Genomic DNA, 24,102 nt, shown 5'->3' on the forward strand with positions numbered 1-24,102 from the left:
TTGAGCTGTACAACCAATTTAATACAAGTATGATTAAGTGTTGGGCTCCTTTTTCTTCCTATAGAATTCAGACTGCTCAGAGCTAAAAACCCAAAAGAACAGAGGCTTTTTTTCTTCTCAGCACATAAATTATTACATTCCCAGGACATAAAATAGTATCTATAAACTCTTGGTAGCTATTGAGATTAGTAACAGGGCATCTGTTTGCCTGATGACTGTATAATTTTGCCCAATTCTCTTCCTCACTTCCAGGACACCAATATGAAGCCAGTCATTGTTGTTAGGCTATTTGAATTATGTCATGGCTATGACTGAAAGGTCTAAATGGATCTTTGTCACAGTAATCACAACCTAGTTTTTGCCTACTGAGGACTGTCATTGTGGGGATGGGGCTGCCTTCCCCTCTCCCAGGTGCCCTGTGCCTTCTGGGGTCTCATGTAGCTGCTCAGTGAGGGGATAAAGGAGCCCAGTACGCAGAAGCTGGTAGTGATTATACATGCAAGCTCTCAAAAAGATTTTTATTTGATATGGAGTGCCTTAACTAGGTGAGCAGGCAGAGCAAAACCACCTACAAACTGTCTCAGTCCATGGACAAACTCACGGCAGAAAACAAAATACCAAAGCAGCACAAGCTATCTCAGCCTTTTATGGCAGTGTGATATTTCTTTTCCTTCTCTCTACATGGAAAAGGACAGTTTGGCCTGAGTCACAACATAAAGGTAGCACAGCAAGACAAACTTGACTGATGAGCATAAGAATAGAGCAGTGGTTCATTTAATCAAATGCTTTTATAAGCAACTAATGTAAATTAAAATGCTGAAAGGAAAAAAATCAAAGTTACCCAGGCTGCTTGAACCTGCTTTAAAAGCATACCAACACCCATATCCACACCCTATTTTTACTTCTTTAGTTCCTCCTGGAACTATAATATAGTTTTTGATAATTAAATAAAAACCACAAACCAGACCTTTCGAACAGGATTGTACTTTACACTAACAAAGTGCTCCCTCATGAGTGAGTCAGTCTGTGATGCCCATTAATGGCTAACAGCTCCGTTAAAAAGGGTGAGCAAAAAAGCCCCAGAATGTTTTATTGTTTAACATGAAAACACCCAGAACAATGGATGGACATTTTTTTTCTATGAATCAAAATAATCACATTTAATTAATTAAATGCACACATCATCTGATTCTGTAGCTGTTCTGTGCATGGAAGTCAACTGGGTTTAATAAGATGCAACACAATAGAGACAATTAGTGCATTTGCCTCTAACCTACAAATGAGGGCAGTTGATTTGCTTGCATGTAAGCTTACTCCTGGACGAGTATCTATGGTCTCCAGTGACAGTTACTTCAGACAGGTGTTGTTTTAGAAGTGGCTGCTGGTTATAGGTATCTCTGGCTTTGTCACCCAGAAACAAAGCAGAAGCTCACCCAAAAAGCCACTTGAATTGAGAATTGGGGGGGGGGTCATTTTTTTCTCTGAAAACCAAGACAAAGTGTCAAATAATAGATACCTCAAAACAGGAAACTTGTTTCTGAAGTATTTATATTTAGACTACGTTGTGTTCCATCCACATTTTCATGACTATGTCATGTTCTTTCCAATTTTCAAGAAATTGGAGTGTTTATGATTAGTGAAAATACGATGAGAACAGTACAGAGTATGAAAACAGTCAAATGTCTGAGAAAAAAAAAAACAAACTAATTTAGGAGCTTAGTTATTGATCTAGTCAATATGGTTGCCTCCTTACTGAAAAGAAATCTGAGAATTATAATACCAATATTCTGACCATGCAGCATACCTACTGAGAAGTCTATTAGTCGTGTTAGTCTGTTGGATATAACTGTCTATAGTATAAGGGTGGGGATTGATTTTCAGAGTCATGTTTGAAAAGAAAAACAGGTCATATGAAGACAAGAATACATTGGCAACACTCTCTCATCCCACCCCAAATAAATGCAAGCTTTGGCTCTTAGTTTATCTTGAATGAGATGATGATTTAACTCAGAAGAAGTAGATAGGTAGACAGTAAATATCTTTTAGAGTATCTGTTGTCATTTGGAATTAGTGCATAGAACAAAATATTTACAGGGGAAATAAGTGGATTCTGGAACCAATGTTTTGCAAATGACCACTCCTAGAGATAATCTAACCGATCTTACTTTAACGGTATGGCTAAATGGTGGCTAAAAAAGCAAAAAGACAAACCATCCTGGCAGCAGTTTAGGCTCTGAGAAAACTCAGCTGAGCAGAGAAGATCAGATCAGCTAATAAGGCATCATTCCTCAAAATCATTTGCATAAGAAAGCAAATTTATACTGTACCCCAGACCTGCTAAACAGAAAATGGGTCATGGCACGAGGTGTTAAAGGAGACTCAAGTGCTGAGTTGCCTTTCAAGAACAAAGTAGTCATCAATTATTGATTGTATGTGAGTGTGTGCATGTACAAGTGACAAACAGGGAAAGTAACTGGTACAGCTCATTGTCCATCCACATTCAACAAACACAGTCATATCAGATGTCACCATAACAAAACCCAGTAAACTGATCTCACAGCAGTGAGCAGAATGTTGTTGGTTCACCTGGCTTGCAAGCACTGCATCAGTTTGTCCCATGTTAGTTTTATATTTCTCCTTAGAGACAAAGAGAATATTAAAGAAAGAATCAAGCTGTAGTGGAAATTGGCCCTGTGCTGAGTTTGGGCCAGATGACCTTCAGAAGATCCTCCCAAGCTATATAGTTCTTTGGTTATCTCACCCAAAAATTGTCAATACTGGGAAATAGTGTATTATGTCAGCCATTTTCAAAGGAATGATAATAAAATTTATATAGTATTCCATTCAGAATGTTCGAGAGGTATGTTATACATTTCCAAGTATCTACCACAAATCTACTTTGAAATTGTTTTCTTTCCTGAAAATTTGTATTTAGAGCATGTCTCTGCACTGGAAACACAGATGCTTTGATTTTCATGTACTTTATTATTACAAATGTTAAATGGCTACAACTGTGATTGAACCATTGAAGTTAATGTAGGGTCCCATAGCCCATTTTCAGGTTTTATCTACAACACATCTTCTCAGGTGAAGAGTTTTGATCATAAGACCCTCCAGAGCTGAAAGAAACATCAGCCTTCTGCAGCATAAACAATTTCATTGATATTATGAAAAAATGAAAATTGAGAACTGAAATCCTTTCATAATAAAATTCTGGCTTTGCACACAGATACCAGTCCTGATCTGAGATGCTGTTTTGTGTTCGCATCATCAAGGGATCAGATTTCATAATTAAAGAAAACAGAGGAGATAGTTGTCTGTCAGATTAACATTTTTAAAATGGCAACAGTTTGGTAAACAGAAACAAATTTTCAAAGATTAAAGGAAAGATATGAGTGAGCAGAGGGGAGCTGAAGTGAATAATGATACAGGATGAACACTTTTAACATGGAGTTTTGAAAGTTATCAAGGAGATTATGATTTTTTTAATATATAGTAAACATATCATGTTTCCACTTTCTTTGCTCCTTTGACTGTTTTTCTATCTCTGGAGACTTTCTTAAAGTGTGTGGACCATTTCCTGAAGACCTGATGTTGGACCTGGTTTGATTATGAAGTTGAACTAGATTCTTCCATCCTCTGTGGTCCCATGATATTAACGCAGTACTTCCACTCATTGCAAGAGCTTTTTGCTTACCTTCATACATTTTGTGGTCATCTCACTCACCTGCTAACTCTTGTATTCTCAATAGCACTATTAGCTTGACTGTGGTCCAGGATTAGTATCTACCACTATGCTAGATTTTACTGGGCTCAACAAACCTAACAGTCTTAGCTGAGATTTTTATTCATCGATATTCTTCAGATCATCTTATTACACTATGCATTGCTGATGGCACAGAATGGCATTTAGACCATCTAAGAAAGGCACCAGGGTCATGTGGTTGGTTCAAAATTACAGTACATCAGCAGCTACTAAACAATTTTCTTAGTAAGTGCCCCCAACATTCATATGTTAAAACTTTGTGTTAAGCAAAGGTATGTTACTTGAATTTGCACTCAGTTATCTCGAAATTTTAGTGATGTGTCAACATCATTAAATGGGCACTTCTGGGAGATTGTGAGAGAAAACTTGTTAACCTGAAATAGGAGCATAAATGTTATGTTCTGATAACTAATTTTCTTCTCTATTTGTAGAGCATAGACATCTAGCCGAACCATTGAAGGTTTTTATTTTTCCTGCTCACATATTTTATTTGCCAGAATCTCACTCGAGTTAAATTCAACTATTTGTGAGTCTCCTGAATTTGCCATATTTTTTATTTCAAAAAACTATTTTTCAGAAATGTAAATGTTTCATTTTGTTATGTCCAAAATCAACACTTTTATTTCTGATTTTTGATATTTCATTAAGAAATTAACCTACAGTTTTTTAACTAAGGAGAATAAAACAAGGGATTGCAAATGAAAAGTTTTGCTTAGACCAAAACAAATTATTTTTCATTTCAGTAAAAGAATCGAAAAAATTTGTTTCAGCTCTATGTAAGACAACCTTTTATTTTTCTAGTTCAACAGTGAACTGCAAAAACGATTATTCACACAGCTCTATTTAACCTATTCTGATTTCATGGACACTTTATCTCTGTAGTGACTTCATATTTTTCTAATAAGTGAGAAAGACAAAAATCAGAGATATGGGGAAGATCTGCAGACTAGATGCCCTGTTTGAGTGCTCATTGGTACGCGTAGAAAAAATAGATTATTTTGAATAGAAACTATTATTCAGCTTGTTTATCTCTGCTTTGAATGCTCCTAGAGAAAGCACATATTTGGCACACACAAGCACCAAAGTGCAACTAGTTCATGACCCTATTCATTCATTATTGAAAAGCATCACCCCAAGCACCTGGGAAAAAAATAACTTAGCCTCATGTCCTGAAGTTAATCTAACTATTAAGGTATCAAAGAATTTGGCACCGAGTTAATAAATCATTCTAGCAAGCATTGTTATGAAGTAGGGTGCAGAAAGAAGCAAATAACCCCATGGAAATCAATCTGTCAAGGGCTGAAATGAATTACTGTAAAATGGAATATGTTTTAACTGCTTCTCAGCTGTTTGACTGCTGAGCCATAAAAATACAGACCTTTTCTGTGCACTGCAGACCAGATAGTGTCAATATGTCTAACTTCAGGGCAGATTATTTATAAGAGGGCAAAAGCAGCACTAAAAGATATGGGCTGGATAAGCAAATTGAAAAACTGATGAAGCTCCTTGATACTATTGTAAGAAAGGTGTGTTAGAAATATTACAGATATAAGATAGTTCTACCTGGGTTACAATTAGCTGGCATTGCTGGAACAATGCATGAAATACTTTCATCATAGCCTTTCTAATGGAAGGCATAATATTAGCAAACTCTGAGTATGAATGTGGAAAGCCGAGGTTAATCATCAAATTATGCATACGGGAGATTCAAACCACATGCTCTGCACTTGTGTTCAAAATGGATGATGCTCCTATTTCCCCATCCAGGGTGAGAATAAACCTTGTGCAAGGACTGCCTTCATTATATAGACTTAATATTAATACTTGAAAGAACTATCATCAGGGGTCATTGACCTCCTGTGTGCTCTGACTGCAAAGGCATTCTGCTGTTGAATTATGCATAGCTATATTTATGCTCTAATTTCAATATCATTTAATATTTAACTTGTACATTTACATAGTTAACTACATGGTCATTGGCTGTTTACCAGGCCTGCAGGTTTCAGGGCTATAGAACACAGCCTGGATTGACTTCAGTGTGAACTTCCTACTTCTACTTGTAGGAGCTTACTTTTCTAAACCTGAAAAAAAGATTAAATCATCTTCATACTTTAAAAAAAAAAAAAAAAAAAAAAAAAAAAGAGACTAATGTTCTATCTGCCAAGGACCCAAAGGCACTCCTTTCCCTTGGAAGCGCAAATTAAAGAAATGAATTTAGTTTTCTTAGGTTATTTAAAACTTCAATCATTTGGATGTTTATTAGATGCAGGAAAGACATTGTGAAGATTTATTTTTTATGCCTAGTGTTTTGTTAGGCAAGATGTTAAATCAGCCACCCGAGTAGAAAAGAAAAGAGAAAGTCAGAAAATATTAACAGTCCAGAGTATATTTTGTTCTACTAGAAGTCTGTGGAGAAGGAAGAAAAGTTTGGAGGTCTCATCTTCTTAGTACATCCTTCCCAAAGATGAGACAGAGAAACAAATGTTGTCTCTGGAAAATAAAACATCCTTGTCTACACTGCACAGCAGACAGCTGGTTTAAGGCAGGCTGAGCACTATGATGGGCTGTCAGCCCATGGCAGTTGTATTTGAGACTCAGATATCAGCCCTGACTAAGAACAGTGAACCTCAGGAAATCATGACCTGTAGCATGATTGGTCCTACCCATGACCACTGCCTCCAGCCTGAGTGAACAGGAGGTTGCATCTGTGCTGAGGGAGCTCTAGAAGTGGGCTGTGGCTACCTCGTGCAATGTGGATAATGGGCAAGTCCTGTCATGAGAGCAGATTTTCTCTCTCCTGGCTTCCCAAGTTACCCCAGAGGAGTGAAAAAGAGCCAGACCATTAATCCACTTACCCTTGCATCAGCCTGCAGAACTGGCTGGATGCACCGGAGGGATGGTGCAGCCTACGTGCGCAAACCTGTGTGCTGGAGATCTGCATGAGGGATTGCGCCTCGGGTCATGGTCCCTCCTCATCTCCTCCAGAGCTTGTCTGGCTCCACACTGCTCCTCAAAGGCCCTGGACTCCTCTGCCCACAACAGTCACATATGCCCCCTTTTAGGATTCTTCAGGCCAAGATCAGTGACCTCCAACCCCCCATCTTCACTCCAGCCAGGAACCAAGAAAGCCCAGAGTGGGAGTGAGATGTGAGATACAATACAAGATAATTATTTTCGACTAAACCTCAGTATTCCTGATGCAAAACTCTTGGCCAGGCTGAAGCTAAGTGAATACAGGAAAACAGTTCAACACAACCTTAATATCATCAACTTTAAAACTACGTCAGGGATAAACCAGTGAGTTGTTACCACTGCTACAAATAGCAGAAATTAAGTGTGTGTTTTCAAAAAAAATCTGCACTCTAGAACCCAACAAATTACTGACAGAAGCAAACAAATAATTCCTCTAGCTGAAAAATCTCTCCAAAAAGAGCTATTTCTTGACTGTATCAAGCAAGTGCTCTTTTTATGTTACAAGACGAGCAATATAACAGTGTATACCTTTTCCCTAATGGACCTTCTTTCAAAATTAATTACTCCAACAAGACTATGAAATGTAAAACACAAAATGTTCTGCCTTTTTTTTTTTCATAGCTGAAAAAAATAATTATATATGTAGAGAGTTTTTAATTAAAAAAATTAAACCCCTCTCATTTATCTTTGTACTTTAATTAGCTATTATGCAAGTAGAAGGAGGTTTGTTATGGCACTTTTGAAAACAAAATAAGGTTATCAAATCACAACTGTTTAGTGACTTTCCTGCAATACTTTAGGAATACGGTTTTCTGAAGTGAGCGCTGATATTTTTCATCTCATTTGGCAAGTTGCAGATCCTAAGGCCAGGGAAGATTCTGAGGTTTTTGTGTTTGTGTTTTTTGGTTTCTTTTTTTTTTTTTTTTTTAAGAGCTGCTCACGTTCAGATATGACTCCATAGAGATCTATTTACAATTCAAGAGAGCAGCTTACAGAGGTAAACAAGCTATACCTAAACAACTTGCAGTGTATGGCACCTTAAAGGGCTATACTGGCTCATGCTCCCAAAGCAGTCTCTGAGTTCCCTAGCTGGGACATTAACCCGGGCAGGAATCAGCTTCAGTATATTAACACACCTGAATTGAGCAAATGAGGCCACCTAGGACTTTTTAAACTACTGTTGCTATTTTATTTTTTTAATACCAGGACTGGAAAAGGGGCTTTCAGAGAAAGCTGAGGAGTGAATCCACTCCTCATGCCATTACGGCAGTGGGAAGAAAATAAGAAGATAAACAAATCAGGAAAGCCAGGGATAAGATGATGAGGGAATCCTGTGGTCATCTGTGTCCATAGCTGTATCAATAATAATGAAGCAGGATAGATTCCAGCCTCAGGGTAAATCTTATATCAACATGACTTGCATGACACAACACAGTTATTTTCAGTATACATTTAAACATAAACTGTTATGGTGGCTTAGAAATTTCTGAAATGCCAAGGAGATACAATTAAAATATCATTTAGTGGGAAGAATGCTCAGGAATAAGTGAAGATAAATCCATGGGAAATTATAACAGTGAAGGGGGAGAGATATATGTTGTCTTTTCCTAACTTACAGAACAGCCATTTCAGCACTATCATGTATTAGATCTCCTAAATATAAAATACTCAACAATATAAAATAAGTGGGCATTTCTAGATACGAAAAAATTAGGAGAGGGAAACTCTATAGGAATGCAGAATTTGGTATGTAAACTGCTTACCTGATTGTCTGTTTTCACTAAGACACCAAACCCAATATAATTTCTCTTGATAAAAGTCCCCATTTCAGACCAGAACAACCCTGATTCTTTCTTGGGTTTAGGTTCAGCCCCGTGCTTTAGCCCAACTGACTGCTTCTGCCACTGTCAGTGTCCCTTCCTTTCTCTTGCTGTTTTAAACATTTGCAGATTATAATAGCTAACAAAGAATTTGCTAAGATTACACTGAGCAGTGATTATCTACATCCTGAAAATATTCAGATCCTACTGACAAGATGAATCGAGCCCTGATGGTATTAATGGGAAATCAATTCCAGGAACTAAGTATGAAGCTATACACACTGTGACCAACATGTGCAAATGCCTTGGCACAGCCAAATGAGAATCCAGGTCAGCCCTTTTTACCCCTTTCACACTCCTGAAATGCACCTTCCTGCTGCCTATCCACATAATCTCAGTCAGATAACAGACCCTCTGTAAATCAGTTCAGCTCATTAACCCGATCGAAACCTAACCTTGTACAAAACTAATCCAACTAAAGAAAGTCATCAGAAAAAAACAAAAAATCAAACCAAAAAAACCCCACCCAAAAAAAAACCCCAAACCCCAAAAAACCCTAAAATTCGACTAAAAAACCCAAACCTGAATGCTTCACCAGTCTGGCTGGTTAACAGAACTGGCTTTCCAAAGGTGTGAAGATTTTTAGGTTCAGAGAAAAATAAGTGACTGTAGACCAGAGGAGGAAAGAGGGTTGATTGGAAGAGAAGGGAAGAGCAACAGGAATCTCTCTTTTTCAGCAGTGGGTTCTTATTGTGGTTCACCCTTGGTACAAAATATTATCCTGAGTTTATACAGGGTGCTAAGGTTTTTGCAGGCTCATGGCCTAAGACTCACTTTTACTCTGTGTTAAAATAACCCAAATAAATCAAAACACCAATTTAATAAAAAGAAGACAAGCTAAAAGGGTGTGCAGTCAGACTTATTGCATACTATTATTAAGCTAATGGAATTTAAATAATTAATGCTGGGATGAACAGAACACCATTTATCAATGACAAGCTGTAAATTCTTTGGAAAAAGGTCTAAGCAGCTGCAGAAAACAGGTCAATGGAAATCGCTCTATCTCCCCACTCCTACACCCTGCTTAAATGACAGTTCGCCAACAGAAGCAAAGTTATCTCTATTAATTGAAGTGATCTGAATTACTGTCAGTATATTATGAGGTTATATGACTTTGCTGAAACCACATCAGTCTGTAGCAGGTGATGTCAAAAGCCTAAGATCTGTGCCTAGCTCACCACAGGGATCAGGGTGGACTGGTGTGGATCCTGCCCTCTACCTACGGCATTCACCCCCAAAAGCCTCATCAGTCAGCTAGAGGAGCCACTAGAAAAGCAAAAACATTCTGGTTTTCTGTTATGGTTATCCACAAACCTGCAGGTTTCAGTTGTGTGCAAGCCATAAATGCAAATATTATTTGACATTTCATATCTCATTTTAGCTCCAGCTCAGGCAGGTCATGGTTCTGGTCAAGCTGCAGTTCTGCAGTGGAGCACTGGAAAAGCACATGCCTCTGGCACATAACCATGCAGGGAGAACAGAGCTGTCTGCCAATTAAAGATGCAATACGAACTAGGGATATGCCTATCAATGATAGTCAATGCTCCTGGTGACCATTTGCTTTTTCCTAACTGTTGTTCTTCAGCCACATTTAGCTGCTGAATGGTGGAGGAGGGCTGGCAATAGGGAGGTACATTTTCTGATGAACAGAGTGATTAGTAGAAGTAATTGCGTCAGTGCCTCTGGATAGGGGGACCACTGCGTCAGCTGCCATCTGTGGAGCAGTGGACTTAATGCTGATCCTTCCACCATAGGCTGTCAGCAAGAACAGAAAACACAGTGAACCAGAACACCTCCTTGGACTGCCAAAATAATGTGTAACACCACAGAACATGAATCAGCCAACTCTGACTTTTCCCTCAGTGGATGTACTGCCAAACACCTGGCCAAAATGTAAAGACATTTGCTTATGGAAATAAATTTCAAATCAGACCAAATCTCCCTCAAATTATTTGATTTCTTCATAATCTGTTTTAAAAGATGACTATCAAAGCACTAAGACATCCTTAGAATCTTAGGGTTTTTTCTTCTCTTGGATTTTTTCCTTCTTTTATGTGCTTACCTATCATCACAAAAACCTAATGACCCATTGTGGTTGGTTAGATCTCACTTAGAATGCCTGGTTCATGGACTTTCCTTCAATTACACAGAAACAAGCCTCTACTTTGGTAGCACGTCTCCCAGCATTCGTTTAATTCCACTCCATTGATTTGACGCCCAGAGCTAAAAGACACTACTCTTAGACCATACAGTAGAATAAGCCCGCCCACAGAAAGACCAGTGTAAGCTCTGAAAAATTAAGTTCATATTATACTGACTCCAAATTTTGGCATAGGTGCACCTCTGTGAGCAGGTGAGAACTTTTAAAACCTCATTTTATGTTGTTGAAAGACAGGATGCAACTACAGAAGTCAGGGAAACTCCATGTGTTGGTCTATGCATTATCTACACTGTAAACACAACAGTGGCTATCAGGAAAATTGAGGCTGTGAAGTGGCATTGATAAGGCTTAGATGATGGCATGTTGTTAGCAGGCATCCAAATTCTCCTGAGGTGCAAGCAGTTTTAATATTATATATAAGGAATGCATTTAATTAAAAATATTAATTCTTTTGATCCTTTTCAGAATTACTTTTGACTCAGCAAGTGGAAATCAACATGCAGCCATCTGTGCTGATTGTTTTGTCTTTCCCTGATTTTACTTCAAAATTCCCTGTTTGTGCTCCTCCACCCTGTCTTTTTTTTTTCCACATTTCCTGACATTCAAACCTCAAGTCACACCCAAACCAAAAATAATCGTATTTTCAATGAGATCAAGACACATGATCTCATTCTGAACGTGACCAAATGAGTCCAGCAGTTCCGCTGCCCCCGGTGCTTACGAGCAGTCCACATTTCCCAGTGGCTCAGCTGAATGGCTGAATGGCAGTGAACTCACACCCTCAAAAGAGACTATTTGTCAATGTCTAAATCTTTGGCAAACATCTTACTGTGCTTCTCAAAATATTTCTGGAGTTACAGGAGATCTCCAGACTATTGGATCATTTTTATGTATTTAGAAACATGTGTATTAAAGAAGCTCTCATCACCTCCATCAGTATCTGTTCTACAAGCCACTGGTTAATACGTAATCAAACCCTGGAAAGTTTGTTATACCTTATTTCAAGCAAGGCCACTACAGAGTCAGTAGTGCATCAGACATGAATGTTAGAACAGCTTACTTGGCAAACTAAATTTGAGGAGTTCCAAATACATTTTAATAAGACATAACATAACATCCTACCTAGGTTTTATCATTTAAATGCTTTTCATAATCAATGGCTATATTTAATGTGGAAATTTAACAGTAAGAAAACCACCAAGCTTCATTCACAATTTAAAATTCAGAAAGAGCCGAGGAAAAAATATCTGCCATAATGTCGCTTTCCTATGTTTATGCTGTACAATGTATTTCATTAGTGGTTATCAATAGCATGATACAATGTCCAGTATAGTTTGGAGAGTTTTTGTGCATTTCAGACGGTGTGCTGAAGATTTCACTGTCAAGAAACCTTTTTACATACAGATTAAGGTACACCTTCCTCTATAAAATCTTACCATAAAATATAGTAAGCTTAAAGACAGAATTTTTAATGAGATTTTAGCTAAAAAGAATGACAAATTTCACAAGATTAATTGCCCTCACAACATTGTGTATTCTTATGAGTCAGAGATTCTTGGCAGTTTTGGAACTTAAGTAAGCCCAAATTATGAAGATATTTCAGATTTTAGCAATGGTGTCTGATCACCCACCTGTTTCTCAGACAACTATTTTTTTTTTTATATGCCAGAAAAAAATATGCGCATTTGACTTGATTTTTAAAAGGCATGTGTCAGATACACTATCCTGTCTGAACGCTCATTGCCAAAGAAATCAATTGTCATCTGAAAAGCTTTCCTGAAGGGAAGAGGACAGACTTGTATCCGTGCCAGGAACATCTTTGTTTGAAGTGAAAGCAGCTCCCATACTCCACGGGTTAACATTTAGAAAGGCAAGTTTTCATCTAGGGATATTTTTCACCCTTCATTCAGGCTGAAGTTTCTGCTGAAGCGAAAGACGATTAGCATCCTCATTTTATAATACAGAGGTTGAGCTATGTATCTTTAGGGGTATGAAAACATATTTTTACTATATTGAACAAAGACAGTTCTGTATTTTTATCCAGGTAAGTCTGCCTGTCCTTAATTCAGGGATTTTTTTTTTTTTTATGTCATTGTCTTTCTGTTATACTTTTAGAATTTTCAGTTTCATATCCTGTATTTATACAATACTTCTTACTTGTGCAAGCACAGAGTATATTTTTCGTTACATCCCTTTTGTTTAGACATCATCTGAAGTAATAATAATGCAGAAGAAGAAATGAAACAAAACATTATTCAAGAGGGATCCTTTTAACACTTAACTCTTATAAAAGTTGATTTAGATACAGTAAAACACTTCAGGGATCATGTTCTGATCTCAAACCACTGTTAACTTTGCCTCATCATTTTTAACGGAATGTCTCCTGCTTTACACACATGAAAATGAAAACACAGTCAAAACTTTTTTTTTTTTTTTTTTGAGAGAGAGAGAGAGAGAGAGAGAAAACCTGCCTGGATTGAGTGGGAACCACAGGCCATTGAAGTTTAGTATCAGCAATTGTGATGTGTGATGAGCTTTTATTTTATGGTCAGATTAATTTGTGTTGCATTCTCATTACTCAGTACTTGATAAATAACTTTTGATATCATTGTAACAATTTTATACATTCATCTAGTGTATTTAATTAATCATGTTAGATCTGTATTTGAAACATACAATTTTTACTTTCAGTTTGGTGCCTGATTCTGTTCCAGTGTTAAAAGGACTGGTATAAAGTACAGCTCTAGCATCTGGTGTAAAACATACACCTTAGTGAGCTGACACAAGCTGAAGGACTAGCACCACCAAAAGACTTTGGTATCTAAGTCTACCCAACATCAAGTGCCCCAAATTTTAATTCTCTCTCCACAGATATTTGGCCTATGAGACATTGCAAGTCTATGGGTATATTAGTATGATTTTGAAAACCCTGCACAGACTTAGTTACACAAGGCCTGGGCAGCTATGCACAAACATCCAACAGAGCTCAACATAATATTTAATCTGCAAGGTCTGCAGTCAAGATACTCTCAAAGAAAGAGCGCATGCTCTTTAGACTTGATAAAAAAATAATGTCTGGTTTACTGTTCAAATTCTAGACTAGGTCAGTGGCAATGATCCTTCTCAAGTTGTGAAATATGCAAGTTCAATGGCCTCACTTACCTAGGGAGACTTCAAACTGCATTTCCTACTTTCCTAGTGAATATATAAGTGACCAAGACATAAAATACTCTGCAACAAGACATTCTCAACCATCTTCTGTTTGAAGTCTTTAAATTTACATGGAATAGTCAAATATTCACTGGCCAGAGCAAAGGACTATGTGATTATGGCTCTATTAGAGTAGTGTGTGCTTGGGGAAACTCACCTAACAAGTCAGAGATCTGTATTTCAGTCTTTGTTTCAACTTATATTCAAATATTCTAAATTAAGATTTAATTAAATTCAAGCCATTGGATCAGTGGCTAATACTCAGATAAAACTCATGCATCTTAACCAATAAGGTGTAAACTGGTGTTCACACTCTTGGTCAATAAATATTTAGTTATTACAGTTTCAAAAAGAGGGACAGAGAGCATCCATTTGACATGCACTCTCTTGCCTCCTGATTTTAGCAGTTCACATAGAATGTGAATGTGGCAGGTTAGCCAAAAGAAGGAGTTTAATCTTGATCTTCTACACCCCTGACTGACGGTGTGATGACCAAGTCATTACATGAGGAGAAAGAAATAAAGAAAAGAAAGGAAACATTTCAGCATCCTTCTTTTGGTGGAAGAGCTGTAGGAGTGACTGCTCCAAGATGGGTTCTCAGGTTATAGTGTTCAATTGAAGAAAAACCTATCCAGGCCACGGCAAGGGCCTCCATCTGGAAAGGGTCTCAATAAAGTTGGCAGAGCTACACTGATTCTCGGCCACTGCTAATTTAGTGCAGACACAGCACAGTGCTAATGTATCCACACTGTTTGTGTGCTCAAGTCACACTGTTGTTCTCTCAGTTGGGTGTGTCTGTTCAGAGAGCCCCACTCTTTCTGTTTCAAGGTCCAGCACATGTGGAATGAGCTCAGAGGTTTTGGCACCCACTGGTCAGGCTTACTTTTAGGTGTCTGCTTCTCCTAAAGTAGATTTTAGAAAAAATAAAAATTAAAAAAAACACCCTGATCTCTGGCTTTCATTGAATAACCGAGTCCATAAAGCACTCCAAGTGTTCCTGCAATTCTTTGTAGCTCTCATCCGCAATTTTTAACTTGTGTTGTCTCAATACCTCAGTATTTTGTGGTCTGACTTTCAGACCTTTGGGGTTTACATGAAACCTATCCATGGCCAATACAAACTTGAAAATCAGACCAGCTTATTAGGAAAAGCTGAAGATAACTGATCTTATACATAATATTTTACTGTTGCCCTTCATTTACAATTAAACTTTTCTCAGAAAACTTTTAATTTTAGGAAGGAATAAAAAACATACCATTGAATCTTAAACCTAACATAATTAAGCAAATTATTTCTAACACAGATTTATTACATTACTTTCTAAAGCAACAGTTGTTTCACTAGAAGTGGTTAAAACTGTCAAGTATTTAGTTGCACTCAGCTAATAAAATGTTTCATTCTAAGTTGATTTTTTATAATGCTATCAATTAATTGTGTTGTTTTAATTTGCTGTCTAGGTGCCCTCAGTATCCTGACTCAATTACTCTCAACTCAATGGTTCAATTACTGTTTTTCTCCTGATGGGAAGTTAATCTGGATAAAGTGGTTACTTGTCTGATGGCTTTTGATAGCTTCTCAAAAATATTATGGATAGATGCTAAGCCTGATGATGTCTGGCAGGGTAAAAAGAAAGGAAATATATAACCAGTTACTATGGAAGCTATGTAAGAATTTATTTGATGACTTCTCCCAAATCATTCTCCTCTGGTACTTCCTGAGGAGTAGCTTTCCTAAAATATAACTTGACACTCCCTTATATACTCCAGATACATCCTTTTCATGGATACATTACCCCTGAAAATTGGACATAATGAGGTCCTATTACATTTGTCTAACCACTAAGGAATTATATTTCAGTATGAAATAAAGAAAGGGGGAAAAAAGGAGAAATGTATGTTTCAATGAAATAACAAACACAGGGGAGAATTCATACAGCCCAGTTGCAGGCATATGGCTGTTGTGCTTAAGTAAGGACAGTAGTTGCACTAAACTTCCTCGATAGTCACCACAGTTAACTAGTCTGCCACACCCACTAGATAAAACCAACTCTTTGTTGACTACAGAAAGACTGGTGAAATGAGACTTCTCATCTGGATGCAAATACTTTCAGGTATGTTAATTACAGCAAATGAAGTCTATAAAGGTAGAAACATTCATCTCAGAGTAGACTGAAGCAGTTTTACTTACTTTGGTGGGAGTCATTTATTCCAGCTGTGAATAGTGAATTGAAGCTCTGGTACATAAAAAGATGGGTAATTTGGTAAATTTATGAACATGTTCATCCCGCTTTCAAAACAGGATTTACAAAATACCTGCATTCCTACAAAGGCACATACATGAATTGTACTTATCCAGGGCACCTAGAGAGAATGTTCGAATATTGTCCATACCTTGGGCAAAGAATTTTTAGTAAATGTGGCACAAAGTAAATCCTACAGATAGAGGGCTTAACAAAAATAGAACAAACAGTACCACAAAACAAAATATTCAAGTATTTGCATGTGCACATATATAGCTACATGTTTATTCAAAACTCAGGATATGTTGACCTGTGAAAGTTTTAAAGAAGTCACCACGGAGGGTTGAATGTCATTTGTTATGTCATATGCAGACTCAAAGCCTCTTTTGAAAAGTATTGTCTTCTTCCTGAATGTCAGTGTTCTGCCTGGTATAAAAGTTTGTCTTCTGTCCAAGGAATGTCTGCTCAGCTTAATCATGCTTGAGACTCTTGGAAAACAAACCAGAAAACTGCACATTAACATCTAAGCGTTTTGTTCTGTTGTTTCTTCTTCTTTTCTTTCCCACAAAGTACTTTCTCTGGTTTTGATGAAGGCGGCAGCATACACCAGAAATATTTGACTAGAATTGCTAGTACTCTCACTTTGTTATTTTCCTAGCAAGAAAGTATCATGTTCCTAACAGGCAATAATTCTGTTCATCTGTGGCGCTTCTAAGATGATTTGTGAAATTGCTGTTTTGGAAGAGTTTTTAAAGGAAATTTGGAAATCTTCAGACAAAAGACAGTATTACCTCTGCTATCTGGATCCTGTCCCAGCAGAGGAGTGACAGCCTAAAAATCTTCCGTGATAGTTCCCAGTCTTATGTTTTAGTAAGCTGTGTATCTTCCTGTTCTCTGGTCCTCAAACAGGGAAGTGGTGTCCTTCATCACAGCAGCACCTTTTTACTATGTTCTCTTTAATCCAGAATTATTCTTTGGCTCTGTTGCTTCACACCAAGATCCTATAGCAAACTAAAGAGTTTCCTCCTAAATTCTTTTCCATACATGCAAATAAGTAATCAATTTTATATCTTATGCAGTGTAGCAATTCCATACCAGATCATCCTGGCCTTAAGTTATATCTGAGGATGGGAAAGAGGTCAAAAGATCATACACTTTTAGTGTGCCAACAATCAGGTTACCAAAATCAGTGTAAGTATTAGGAATTGCCCTCTCAGAAAGTGAAAAGTCTTCAATACATTGTGACATCTATAATGAATGCATACATCTAAATGATCTAAAGGTGATTTAGGACACCTTAGGTAACTTGTAAGAGGTTAAAAACCAAGCCATTGAAAGGGTAGGGAAATAAATACAACCCATGTCCAGAGTCCAAAGCAGCTAACCTAATCAGCAGATTATTTGCTCTCTTTGATGTTTGTCATCTGTTTTGAGAGGTATTAAGTCAGTTTGAACCTCTGGCTCTGTAATTGCTTGCATGAAAATCATACCACGACTTTACTAGGCCCTCTACACCAGCTTGCATAGCAGCAAGGCTTTGGCCTTTGCTGTTTAGTCAAAATTTACATTTCCCATACCAATGCATGTTCTTCAGACTGCAAACTAGAGAGTTCCAAAATCTGGGTGGGCCACCATGCTCGCTAGAACATCCCCATTGTGTGTGAGACTGGATTTCATTTAAGTTCTGTCTCTTCTGTCTTGCAAAGGATAATACATGTGGACATCTTATGTGAGATGAAAAAAGAGCATCCTATGAATTGGCTGGGAGAAAACTGTTCAAGACCAGAGCTGGGCTAATCCTATTCAGGAATGCTTTCCTCACTTCTAGGACAATCTCAAGATCTGCCCATAAGGAGAGGAAAATTTGGTTTTATGCCATCTTTGTGCTACCCCATAATCAGATCTGCAAGGATATGCTGGAGGTGGCTTCATCTGGTTTGGTTAAATCTGCATTCCATAAACTCTGCTCCCTACCACTGGTGCTTCCTTCCTTGAAAGCCATTCATCTAAGCTCAGCTCAGTGGTTTCTCCTCGCTCCACCAGCCTAGTCAACGGACTCTGAAAGTCCCTACTTTTACCTTCTGTGGGAAGACAACCCTTAACAGGTACTTGTCTGTATCTCTATACTTTCTCAACCATAAGAACCTGTCAATGTTCTTTTTTTAGCATGGTCCAGTCTGATAGTAGAAACTCCAAGTTAACACTTGCATAGCTGAAGCATGAACGCAGGTGAAAGATTTTGCAGTGGATGAAAGGCTGTGAACACAAGCATCGTTTCAGACTCACATCAAAGACTGCTTTGAGTTATGAGATCATAATGAACCGAAAATAGACACACTCTCAAACTTACTAAGCAAGCAGAATAATATACAATTACTGTCAATATAATTTCACAATGTGCTGTCTGCTACAGGTGTGCATGACAGCTTGACTATGGTGGCTTAATACCCCAGACAAAAGGCAGAGCTTGGGATGTGCCATCTGAAGCAAACAGAGGTCTCTTATAATTCTACCTAGATATCTATAGCTTCAAAAGACCATTATAGCAGTCAGGAATACCCAGATTTTGGTAGTGTCCTGGCCAGGACCTTTTAAAACACAAAAATATGTGTAACCTCTCCACTGAGCGGTACCTTCAGCCATGTAAAAATTTCAGCAATCATATGAAAAGGCCACATGACAGCCCAGGGCTGTCACAGTCAGTGACAGTAGTGTCAAAAATAGTGCCTGAGGCTAAGGTGAAGCCACAGGAAGATGAATGCAGAGGAAAGAAGAGATCAGTAACCTAATATTTTCAAGAAATCTACCTTAAATATGGTTCATGTCATTGATTTTTATTTTTAACATTTTTTTCCTAATATCCATTGGAAGGTTGGCAATATCAATTAATATCCATTGGAAGGTTGGCTTAAATTTGAGTGCAGCTGCATCGTGATTAAACAGGACACTACAGTGATTCAGGAAAGGCAGACAAGCACTTAAACCCACACATAAATCTTGAACAGAACTGGTCCCAATACCAAGTCATAAAGACCCTTCATTTTCTGCTTTCTGCCATCTCTCCTTCACAGAGATTTATACTGTGCCACACAGCTCATTATTAAGGCTTTTCACCTATCTGATACTAATGTCATCACCAATGACTACTCACCAGCTCCCTCAGAGGCATTTTGTCAAATATTTTACTAATGTCTGAATAAATTATGTCAAACCTGTCCCCTTCTGTTATCAGCCAAGTCACTGATTATGTCTCTAAAAGAAAAAATAACCAAAACCCAAACCCGAAACATCTAGCAAGATACATGTTCAATTGGTGTTTGCTCAGTATGTCTTCTCTGAACACTTAGAGCATTTCTTCTTTTACAAGTGACCTGGCTCTTTATACCTTGATGTTCTTCTCCTGTTGAGTGTTAATGAGGTAGCTACAGTAGCCTCTGAGAAAGAAGAAAAGAAGAAATCGGGCAATGAGACACAGAGCAGGCAGTGTTCAAGACCTTGGAGATAAGACGCTATTTCTGATTTTGCTACTGGCCAACCCTGGGATTTTGTGCAGAGTGACTTGTAGGATTGCAATTTTCCTCTAAATCTTCTATCTCTCTTAATATTTTGCTCTCTGGAGAAAGAATAGTCTTTTATTAGGTATTTTTAAAATAATTTGCAGGGTAGAATGTAAGTACAACTAGAGATCACTGTTATATATTACCTACTACACAGAATTAAGGATAATAAATTGTAGGTGGACACAGGGAAACAGTAAGGTGTAGTGTGAAGTGTAGGCTAAACCACAGAAGAAGATGAAAGGAGAAAGTATGTGCTCTGAGTGGTAAAGTTTGGAAGCTCAGGTCTTGCGAGTCAGGCCCCCTAATACAGATGTAAGGCCATAAAATTTTGTCTCCATTGTTCAAAGCTAGGGAGTAGATCAAGGAGTCAATTTCTTGCAAGTATTTTCTTGGAATTTTCTCAGCAAACACAGGCTCAAGCAAATAAACTTTGCCCCAACAGAGGGTGAATCAGACGCAAATCTCTGTGAAATAGCATCTGATTTATTTATTTTTTATTATTTTTCTTTCTGAATGACTCTGATACATCTGTAAAGATTGACTTAAACCCTCTGTTTTCCTTTATGACCATGCATGCTATTCTCTTCTGCTATGTTCTGCTTTCAAACCATTTAAATTCACACAGAAGAATTCTTTTTATTTTTATGGAGTAATTTGCTACGCAGAGACTGGTCTTTTCATTTTCAGATTTCTAATGTTTTCAAGTATCTAAAACAGGAGGACTTTTTTTTCCACTTTATGGAAAAAAGCCACGCTGGCAGATTTCAAGGCTTAATTTCTTTATAACAATAGATTTAATACAAAACACATTTTTATTGTAATAAAAAAATAAATAAAGGAAGCAATATGCATTTTAAAATTCTGCCAAACAAGGCAATGTTTGTTTATTCTTAACAAGAACATCTAATATATTTTTATGTTGGTATAGACTTTTTATATGTATTACATTTAGATATACATGTGAGTATATACACAGTGACTGTAATTTAATTAAATTTAACTATAAAGGCCTCTGTATCTAGCCCATCAGACTAGAAATAAGATTTGTGTTGAGGAACTCTGTATGCTATTCCCTTTTTGTTCTTTAACAAATCATTGTGATAATTTTTTTTCTTGTTACTGGAGGTTATCTTTTTTTTCCTCCAGACCATTATTCCTACCTTGTTGAATAACACTGGTGCTCTTCCTGTGGTCCAAATACAATAGAAAGGGCTAGTGTCTTCCTCAAAGACCAAACAGTTCCATTTTCTGAATAACCATTAATATGCAGTCATTAATTTTTTTGGAAACTAGCCTCCCATTGACTTTCATAAAAGTTGGCCTTAAGAGAACAAGAGACTTGAGGAATCTTTAGACTCAAGTTTCTTCAATGCTAGGCTTCCTTGCCAATGGGGTTGCATAAATATTTTGAGCTCATCCAGATCTTACTGAAATGTATCCTCTGACTTCACAGTTCCTGGGCTCAACACCTTTAGTGACCATATACCAGCCAGTAATTGTATTACTGAAAGTAATAGATATTTCTTTAAAATTGTGTAACACCTCTTTCAGTAATATGACAGAAATGTAATGACTTTGACAGATGAATAAATACTAGAAATCTGCAGGAAACAATAGACCTGATTAGACCTGAAGGCTCAGTGCATTGAGAATAGAATGGAAGGATGACCACTGAATCGAATCAAACATTGTTCATTAATGGTAGAATTTTGTTGCTATCTGACCTGCAGGTATCTGAAACAGGTAAACCATCTTAAATCTATTTTTCAGTTGCCAGATAGACAAAGTATATTGGGTATTATCAGTATCAGGAGTGGCATCTGTCAGAACATAAAAGTTATTGGAAGTGATTGCCAAAAGCAAGAGCAACCTGATAGAACCTCCTTAACTGCAAAAATGTCTTCTAACTCCTTAACCCTTAACTCAGGAGAATGTGAGAAGGCGTGTCTGCCTGGCATGGTCACATTTTTAGTCCTTGAAGGAATGGGGAAAAAAACGACCACTTATGGTGTTCATCTAGCGGTTATTGTAAATATGTTCTTTTAGAGGATTATTAAGTCCACCCTAAAAGCAGGTAGGTGTGTGTTTGTATTATTTTTATTGTAAGCGTATTTTAAAAGTTGATTGCTGCAATTGCTAGCGACATTTGAAATTCCATATTAAATTTTCTGATAACCTAGCCTGATGTATAGGCTACATAGGTGAATGTATAGAAACATTACAGTATAAAATAAACCCATATCAACCCTACAGAGCAACTGTCTTCCCTTGAAGATAATACTGCAGCAAATTCAGTAACTTTTAATCTTATTGCAAAGGAATACATTGCAGCGGGAGGTAAACTTGGTGGAAAATAACTTTCCTGTTCCAGGAAAGTTTTTAAAATTGCAAAATTCACATTCTACACTGAGCCAAACCCAAGACCTTTCAATTTTATTTTTTTTTTTTATTTTTTCCATGGGAAAATAAGAAGAAAACATGATCAGAATAGCTGCAAGTCCGGTAATTTGGGATCTTCCTCTGGGGCATAGGAAACCCAGGTCCAAGTCTACACTGTGAAGTAATCTGAACAGGGACTTGAATTTCATTCTCCCACATCCTGGGAGATGTTCATAACAGTCAGGTTACTAGTGGTTCTGGCTCAATCTCTTTTTGATCAGAAATTCCACCGTAGACTCCAAGAAACCTTTCCTGTCTAAACGTCATTTACTTTCCACAGAAAGGCTGAATATCGATGGACATAATTTTTTAACAAAAAAACACTTTGCTGAGAAAAATTCAATCTAACTGAAGATAACAGCTCTTAGATGTAGTGAAAAATTATGTTCCTTACCACATTCAGTCTTTAGTGTTTTGGTGGCCCACTGTGCCAGAATAGCAGGGTTAGTCTTTGTGTTCTGATCATTTTACCAATTTGGGTAATTATTTTCCCCCCATCTAAGTTTAATCTTACATTTCAATTGGATACAGGATTATTCTTCATTTCATGACTTAAACTATAATGTACTGTTGTTTTGTACTGTTAAACAGCTGCTTAGCTCTGTGAAAATAAGAACCATGTGTTCCACCCCAGAGGTGGCTGGCATTTCAGTGGTAAATGAATTCATCCTTGCTTTTTAAACTGTTTTTGGATTCAAGTGTTATGTAGATATAAGATATTTATTGTTTCAGTTTTATTAAGCCTTGCTCCCAGCTAAGAGGACTAGAGCCAGAATCTGGAGAAAGGACCACCCCTTATGATCAATAATAGGTCAACATAGGATTCAAAGAATTCCTCCATGGTAGGTAACTAAAAACATATTAGGAAAAAAAAAAAGTATCTTCAGACAGCTAAGACTACAAGTGAAGGAAGAGTGGGACAGATTTCTGTTTCTAGAAAGCATGGTGTCATTAATCATTAAAAGATAACCTGAAGACCTTTGATTCAGGAACTTGTAAATTGCAAGTCACCCAGAGTCAAGATGTCAAAGGAAGCAATCGTATTGATAACATTAGTCTTCTCCAACACAAAACCATAATTACTCCACATAGTATTCCTCTGAAAAAAAATAATCTGCCTTCTCTTGTAAAGGACCTCCATAGATATCTTTTGAATCTCCATAGAAAGTCATCCTCAGGAACGGAGTTTTGAGTTTATGAATTCTTTGTGTCAAAAATGTTACAAACAGAATGCTTTTCTGTGTTGCAGCTAGTTAAATTATTGCCATTCATAAACCAGAAACCTTCAGAATTCTAGAAATTTTCACTTACTGCAGTGAAAATGAATTAGATCTGTAGGCAATTACTAGGCCTACCTGCAATAAATCCACATAATTCAGAGCCTGTGGGAGCACTCCTCTGCAGATGAGAGTTTCTGAAACCTGTATAGGCAATAGAAAGAGCATAATATAGTTGCCATCACATAATAACAACACATATTTACACTTAAGATCTAGGAAGATCTGGTCAACTCTGGTCAAAAGATCTTGACTCCATAATGTAAAGTGCTAATAGCAGTTTTTAAGTATGTTTTGGCCCAAACACAAACAGAGCTATCATCAACAACCAGGATCATACCAAGAACTCTTCTGCATATGCAGAAGTACTGGGAAGCTTCATCCTCTCTGCTTGACTGAGGGACTACTCAAAGCAGCAAGTTCCATGGCAGAGAGATGCTTCATGTGCTGGTGGCTCTGACTGCCTGTAAGGTCTGCAATGAGTATTCAGGTCTGCCAGCTGTGACTGGTCATGATAAAAAGGCAGAATGTGGTTTAATGAAGTAACTGTGAAGAGAGAGAAGAGGAGAGGAGAGGAGAGGAGAGGAGAGGAGAGAG

Source organism: Athene cunicularia, assembly GCF_003259725.1.
Source record: "Athene cunicularia isolate RWA chromosome 2 unlocalized genomic scaffold, athCun1 chr2_part1, whole genome shotgun sequence".
Classification (NCBI taxonomy): domain Eukaryota; kingdom Metazoa; phylum Chordata; class Aves; order Strigiformes; family Strigidae; genus Athene; species Athene cunicularia.